Below are 7,321 nucleotides of genomic sequence, written 5' to 3'. Positions count from 1 at the left end.
GGAAGTTTCCTGACTAGATCCTCACCGACCCTTGGTTTAGGTGCCTGAGGGGGGCCCAGTGTGGGGGCTGATTCAGTCCCTGCTCAGGAAAATGGAGGCAAAGAAGTGGTTGAATAGGCTAACTTTGTTGTCTGCTGTGACGACCAGAATTCCTAGCATGTCTTGCAGGGGCCCCACGTTACCCGGTACCTTCTTTTTGCGCCCTATGTATTTAAAAAAGGAGTTCTTGTTGTCCTTGATCTGGGTAGCTAGTCCCAGTTCCATCTCCGCCTTGGTCTTCCTAACTGGTCCCCTGCATCCCTGAGCAACCACAGTATAGTCCTCCCTGGTGATGGCCCTTCCCTTCCATTGGGTGTACGCCTCCCTTTTAGCTGGGAGACATTCTTGGATACTTTTGGTGAGCCATGGGGGCTTTTGTGCCCTCCTGCTCCATTTTGATCCGTGTTGGGATTACCTCCCTTTGGGCTTGAAGGATCCTCTCCTTAGGGACCGACCACTCTTCTTGGACACCTGGCTCCCCTCCCCTCCAGGACCTTAGTGCTTCCCCGACTATTCTCCTTAGCTCATTGAAGTCTGCCTTCCTGAAATCTAGGGCTGCTGCCTTGCTGCAGGCCTTTGCCACCTTGCGCTGGATGGTGAATTCTAGCAGGCGACGATCACTATCACCTAGCTGGTCGAGCACCTGCAGCCTTAAAAGGTCATCACCCATGGCCAGCAACAGGTCCAACAAGCTGTGCACCTCCTGGGTTAGATGGAGGTCCTGCATTTTGGCTAGCAACCTACATTGCCAGCAGATGTCTGGAAAGTTCAGGTCACCCATGATGATCACGTCTTTTAATCTAAGTACCTCTGTGAGCTGACTTAAGAATTCCTGGTCTAGCTCTTCCCTTTGGTTGAGTGGACCACCACCATTAAGTCTCTTTCCCCTTGACTGCCTTGTATTCTAACCCAGAGCACTTCAGTGTGCCGCTCCTCTGACTTGGTGCTACTTGATGAGGATGTGTATTCCTCCTTAATGTAGAGCGCCACACCTCTGCCTTTCCTCCCTGTCCTGTCCCTCCTGTATAGCCTATAGCCCTAGATATTCACTGCCCAGTCATGTGGGTCAGGTAAGGGGGCACATGTGTGTGCAGGACACACGTGTGCCTGGATCCCTCCTCTCCTCCCTGCTCTTGGCTCCTGAGCAAAGTGAAAAAGAGAATTTGTGACAAATGTACCGAGCAATCTTTCATCTATGGTGTCTTGTTGGTATTTGCTGGTCCTTACTACAAACCCATCCATGGTGGTGGTTTTACTGGATGGTTGAAATCTTTTGCTTGCTACTGATACTTTGTTGTTTGAAATACATTTATTTGCTGCTAAAAGTACCAACAGATGACTCTGAAGTTGTTGCAGATAGACAGTCAAAGTCTCTTATGTTTAAATAGGATCCTGAAACAAAAATGATTTTTGAATAGTCATTCTTCTCCATTCTTCTCACTCTCTATTCTTCAGTTAATTGTTTACATTTTTTTCCAGCAAGGATGCAGATCAATTCCAAATTACCAAAAATGCTAAGGCTGACTGCACTTGGAGTGCACTTAATTTTGGAGTAAGCCACATTGAACTCACTGGCACTTCAGTTTTTTGAGAAAACAAGTATAGGCTCGGCAGTGCTACACTGGCTAACACTACGGAAGAAAGAGACTTGGGGGTCATCATTTACTAAGATGAACATGAGCCTGCAATGTGATGCTGCAGCTAGTAAAGCGACCAAAACACTGGCTTGCATCCATAGAAGCTTTTCAAGCAAATCCCGGGACGTCATTTTCCCCATGTACTTGGCCTTGGTGAAGCTGGAGCTGGAGTACTGTGGCCAGTTTTGGGCTCCACCATTCAAAAAGTATGTGGAGAAGCTTAAGAGAGTCCAGAGAAGAGCCATGCACATAATCAGAGGTCAGAAGAACAGACCTTTAATGATGACAGGCTAAGAGCCATGGGGCTCTTTAGCCTGGAAAAGCGCAGGCTCGGGTGACCTGATGGCCACCTATAAGCTTATCAGGGGTGACCACTAGTATCTGGAGGAACGATTGTTCACCAGATCCCCCTCCTCAAGGGATGACAAGGTCGAATGGTTATAAACTCCTTAAAGACCGTTTCAGGCTGGACATAAAGAAGAATTTCTTTACTGTCTGAGCCCCCAAGATCTCGAATAGCCTGCCATCAGAGGTGGTTCAAGCACCTACACTGAACACCTTCAAGAGTAGATTGGATGCTTATCTTGCTGGGGTCCTATGACCCCAGCTGACTTCCTGCCCTTCGGGCTGGGGGCTGGACTCAGAAGATTATCGAGGTCCCTTCCAGCCGTAATGTCTATGAAATGTATGAAATTCCCTTGGGAAAGGGAGTTTTATGCTGAAGTAAAATAGGGAATAGATTTATGGCATCACCATTATGGTCTGGGGTCATGAAGTTCCAAAATAAGGAGCATGTATTATATAATATAAAATAAGAAAATGACCCTCGGTGGCAATTGGCAACTCTAGATTTCTTTTACTGAAACTTCGTGTACCGCAAACTTGGATAGTAGGTTCTAAACCTAGTTAACTAATGAAACAAGCCATAAGGATTAGCTAAACTAAACTCTTTTTTTCTAGCAATATCCAACATAGGAAGCAGCTTGGGAATTTAATTGTTAAATCACACCTATACTAAAAGGCATAGAGAGAGTCTTGAAGAATGATGCATTGCAAAGTGAATTATTTACTAATCATTTGATTCACATTGTTCTTCAGATATGTCCACGTAATTTTCTCCCAATCAGTTTTCATTATGGTGTTTCATTCTTGCAACTGGGCCCTGTATCTCTTTCTTGCACTGCTTACACTTGGCACATTTTCCTTTTTTATCCAGGGAAGGAGTTTGTTCAAAATATTCCTGCACAGGGTCTTTCTTACACCCCAAAGCCATGACAATTTTTATGTGGCAAAAGTGTGGGGAAATATAGGAAACTGTGTGTGTATTACTGAATAAAGTCTTCTCTTTTTCTTTCCAGTCCACTCCACTGTTCTATTTTACTGTGCTTCCGCCCTTTCCTGTATTGTCTCTGTCATTAAGACAGGGTCTTAACTAACTCGTCTGTCTTGCTTTGGCCCAGCTCCGCCACCACATAAGCACAGAACATCAACAGTCCTATCCAGCCTGGGTCTTTGCACGTGGGACTTTAGTCTACTGAGAAACAAACTGAAAGGCCAGAACTTTCAAGCAACAAGAGCTGGACAGACAGACTAGAGCCATTTTCATGAGATGAAAAACTGAAATAAATGCCCATGTTTGATTGGTAGGTAACTCAACGTGTGCGAGTGTGACAGTGCCATTAATTCGCTTTTTATGAGACTGTAATTGTAAGTTTAGCATGTTTGTGATTGAGATTTTATTTAACTGTTATTTTTTAAATGAGAGAGAAATTTAGTATTTTATTGATGATTTAAAAAAAAAACTCTTTTTTTAATCCACCCAGATGGGAGGTGATAGTGCCACTCTACCCAGCACTGGCCACGTCTAGAGCAAGGCAGTTCAAATTAAAAGCTGCAAGCCCAGACACCTCTCCCTCCTTGCTCCAGTAGCAGGAGCCAGAGTCTCCAGGCTCCCCTTCTCTAGCTGTTGCATCCTGCCCTGGGCAGAGTGGGAGCAGAGCTTGGAGGCAACCTAGGGGCACACATCTGGAGTGGTGCAGGGGAAGAGTCACCTACATATGGTGTGGAGCTGTGCAGTGCAGTAGGGCAAAGCCTCTGTGTACAGCACAATGTATTAATGGGTGGAGGCATGTGAAGAGAGAGCATTCATGTGCAGTGTGGTAGAGCACAGGAGGGGGAGAGGGAGCATCCACTCACAGCATGGAAAATAAGGGGCGCATGGCCTCCTTTTGGTACACTTAAGTTGGAAAGCCCTGATCTGGAGTAATATGTCCTGTCCTGACTTACCATTTTTCAAAAGGATGTGGGGAAGTTAGAGAGGGTCCAAAAGATGAGCAAGAAAAATGATAAAGGGCTTGAAAGGCAAGGTATTCAGGAAGTTGAAAGAAATAAACATGTTCAGCTTGAAGAAAAGACAAGGAGGGAAGATGATACCAGTCTTCAAATACCTGAAGGGCTGCCATAAAGAAGGGGTGGAACTAGGGTTGTCAATTGTGTTTGAATCTATTCTGGGAGGTTTCATCATGACTGTACCAGGTAGACTTTACATCAGGAGGGCAAATGCACATTGCTACTACATTTAAAAAAAACCACTGGACTACTGTATAAATTGGATTTAACATTCAATATTTATTTTAATGAATGACTTGTCATTCATCTCCCAGGTGACTCTCAGCAGTCTCCTGGAAATTTATATCCAATTCCTGGGGACTCCAGGACAGCCCTAGAGGGCTGGCAACCCTAGGTGGAAAAGGTTTTTTCTCTTGCTGAAGAGAGTAGACTGTGTAACAGTTGCTTGAAAATTCAGCAAAGTAGGTTTAAGTTTGGGAGCATGACATACTTTTAACTGTAAGAACAGTAAAGCAGTGGAATAAACTGCCTTGGGAAATTGTAGAATCTTTTATTTTAGGTTTTAAAGAGTAGATATTGATCAGGACTTATTTAGGAGTAGCAGTGTTCATACAGCACAGGAGTTCACACATACTATTGCTGTGAGGAGCAATAGTTGGAAGCCTAGGAGGCCTCCGCACACATTATTCCGAGATCACGAGAAAAGCTCTGCAATCCAGATCTGGTGGAAATTGGAGATTCTCAGCAGAGGATGATGGGAAGGGATAAGATGATAGATAGGACAAATCTGGCTCCCTTGCCTTGGTACATGATGCATGGACTTGTTTGCTGTCACTAAGTTGCAGAGCAGGTTAGAGTGTGTTTGTTTTTGGGGTGTTGTTTTTTTCCCTTCTCATGCTTCTGAGCTTTGCTGGTTGCCAGGAAAGAATTTTTCTGTTATAGCTAAGGATGTCAGGGTTTCTTTTTTCTTCTTCAGAAGCATTGAGTGGCTATAGCTAAGCCTGGAGATTTTGACTGAAATGTTGATGCTCCTGATGATTTCTAGCTAAGGGGTCTTGCTTCTCTGCTAAATCAAACCAGTTGTCACACTTGGGATCAGGAAAGAATTTTATAAAACAAATACATGGCCTGTGTGTGTGTGTGTGTGTGTGTGTGTGTGTGTGGGGCAGGAGGTTTGTATTCTGCTGTGGTGAAGATATGGTCCTCTTCCTTGGATCTCTTGAGCATATGTAACAAGCTTCCTTTCCTTGTAGTGTCAGGAAATTGACAGTGCCCTTGTTACCTTGCTTTACCTTTGGCCACCTGTTTTTGAAGTAATACCCTTTTGCCTGGTAGTTGTGTGTGAAGATTTTTCACAAAGTGTTAAGAACAGGTTAGACTGATACTTGTATAGGGTGGTTTAGATGCAGATAATGCCTTGAGTAGGGAGTTGGACTAAGGTCTCTTCTTGGTCTACTTTTCTATAGCTCTGCACAAGGTGTACTCAACCTCTGGCCCGTGGGCCAGATGTGGCACACAGACCCTTGGGATCTGGACCACAGGGTTCCCCATGGCTTGGGAATTTTGGCGATGGGGGAGCAGTGACAGTTAATGCTACCACCTCTCCCTGCAGCCCTGCATGATGGGTTGGTGCTGGGCCATGACTCTCCCCCCTCATGGCCAGGTCAGGGGCTGGGCTCACCTATGCAGTTGGTTTGGGGCAGGGCTGTGCCCATTGTCCCGCTGTGGGGCTGGGGTACATCCTCTTCCATCAACCTGGTCACATTGGGGCTGGGTTATACCCACTTCCTCTTGTGGGGTCAGGCCACACCCCGTTCCCCTCTAGGGCTGGATTGGAGCTATGTCATGCCTCCTCCCATGCTGCTGGGTTGGGCTGGGGCTAGGCTATGCCCTTTTTTCTCCCATGGGGTTGGGCCCCCTTCCCTTGTGGGGCTGGATTGGGGTCATATCCCCTCCCCTGCCATGCTGGGTTGGAGCCAGGCCGAATCCCCTTTTCCCATGTGGCTGTTGTGGGACTGGGCTGCCCCTACCTGCTCCATACAGCCAAATGAGGCCCTGCCACACACCTGAGGTGCTAGATTGGGTCCACAGGCTGCTTCCAGCCTGCAGAGGGACCACATATTGCTCATCTGACTTTGCAGAGAAAAAGGTTGAGCACCACTCTTCTACATTATAGTTTGCTGATTGGTAGAAACCTACTGAATTCGTGTAAAAGTAGACTGCACAGCAGCTCCTTTTTAATCTTGCATGTTTTGTCCTCATTTCACCCCTTGTCCCTTGCCACCCTCCTCTCCCCCATGCCTGATTAGCAGAGGACCCCGCCACTCCCCCCGATCATCAGGGAAGCTAAAACTTCAGTTTTAGACATGGCACCGTTTTTTACCTTCATGCCACTCTGCAGCAAACAGCAGGGCTGTGTGGGGCCCTCAGCCAATCAGCAGTGGGAGGCAAAAACAATGCCATGTTTAAAACTGCAATTTTCACCTCCCTGCTGACCAGGAGTGAACCTCAATGGGGGAACCTGCAAGATTAAAGAAGCTACAGCACACCCCACTTCTGCCATGAATTTGATAGGTCCCTACTGACTGTCCAGACGGGGCACGATGGTTTAATTTGCTTCAGGCAACATTAGGAGTTGAACGGAGGTCTTCCATAACCTTAGTGCTGTAACTACTGTTGAACAAAAGGATAGAAGCAGTAAGTTTTATGTAAGAAGTTTAATGTAGGCCTGTAACTGTGGGAAAGGGTTCAGTGAAAGAAGAGTGGGGCTTAAGGTTCATCTTTCTTTTCAGCATCTCCTCATGTCTAGTTTGGTGATTCCTTTCTTCATTGCTGGGTCTTCTGTTTTTCATTCTTGCATCTATCTATGCATTGTAGCTTAAAGGTGATCTAGTTTTTCAAGGTCATCTAAGTGCCAAAATGCTAATTGTACACAGATGTGTATCCATATATGAGAACCACTACATAAGCATCCAGACTGTATATAGACTGGCAACAAAATAAGGTGGAGACCGAGTATGTGCCTATCTTTTTTTTCCCTCCCGTATAGCTCAGTGAGCTAACTCGGCTAGAAATCTGGAGGGCCTGTGTTCTGAGCTCCCCTCATTCAGAGGGGTGTGAATTTGGTTTCCCAGGTGAGTGCTATAGCCATTGAGCTATGGGGTTGAAAGAGCTGTTGTGGGGGATCTTTTTAAGTGCCCAAATCAGCTAAGAATTTTGTTTTCCCCATTGGCACCGTCACATTTCCCTTCTGGTCTTATCGGCACATCCCCACGTTTTGTCTGCTGCTGCTGCCT

The sequence above is a fragment of the Crocodylus porosus genome, unplaced genomic scaffold, assembly GCF_001723895.1.
Source record: "Crocodylus porosus isolate Cpor-Errol unplaced genomic scaffold, CroPor_comp1, whole genome shotgun sequence".
Lineage (NCBI taxonomy): Eukaryota > Metazoa > Chordata > Crocodylia > Crocodylidae > Crocodylus > Crocodylus porosus.
This window is presented reverse-complemented; position numbering follows the sequence as displayed.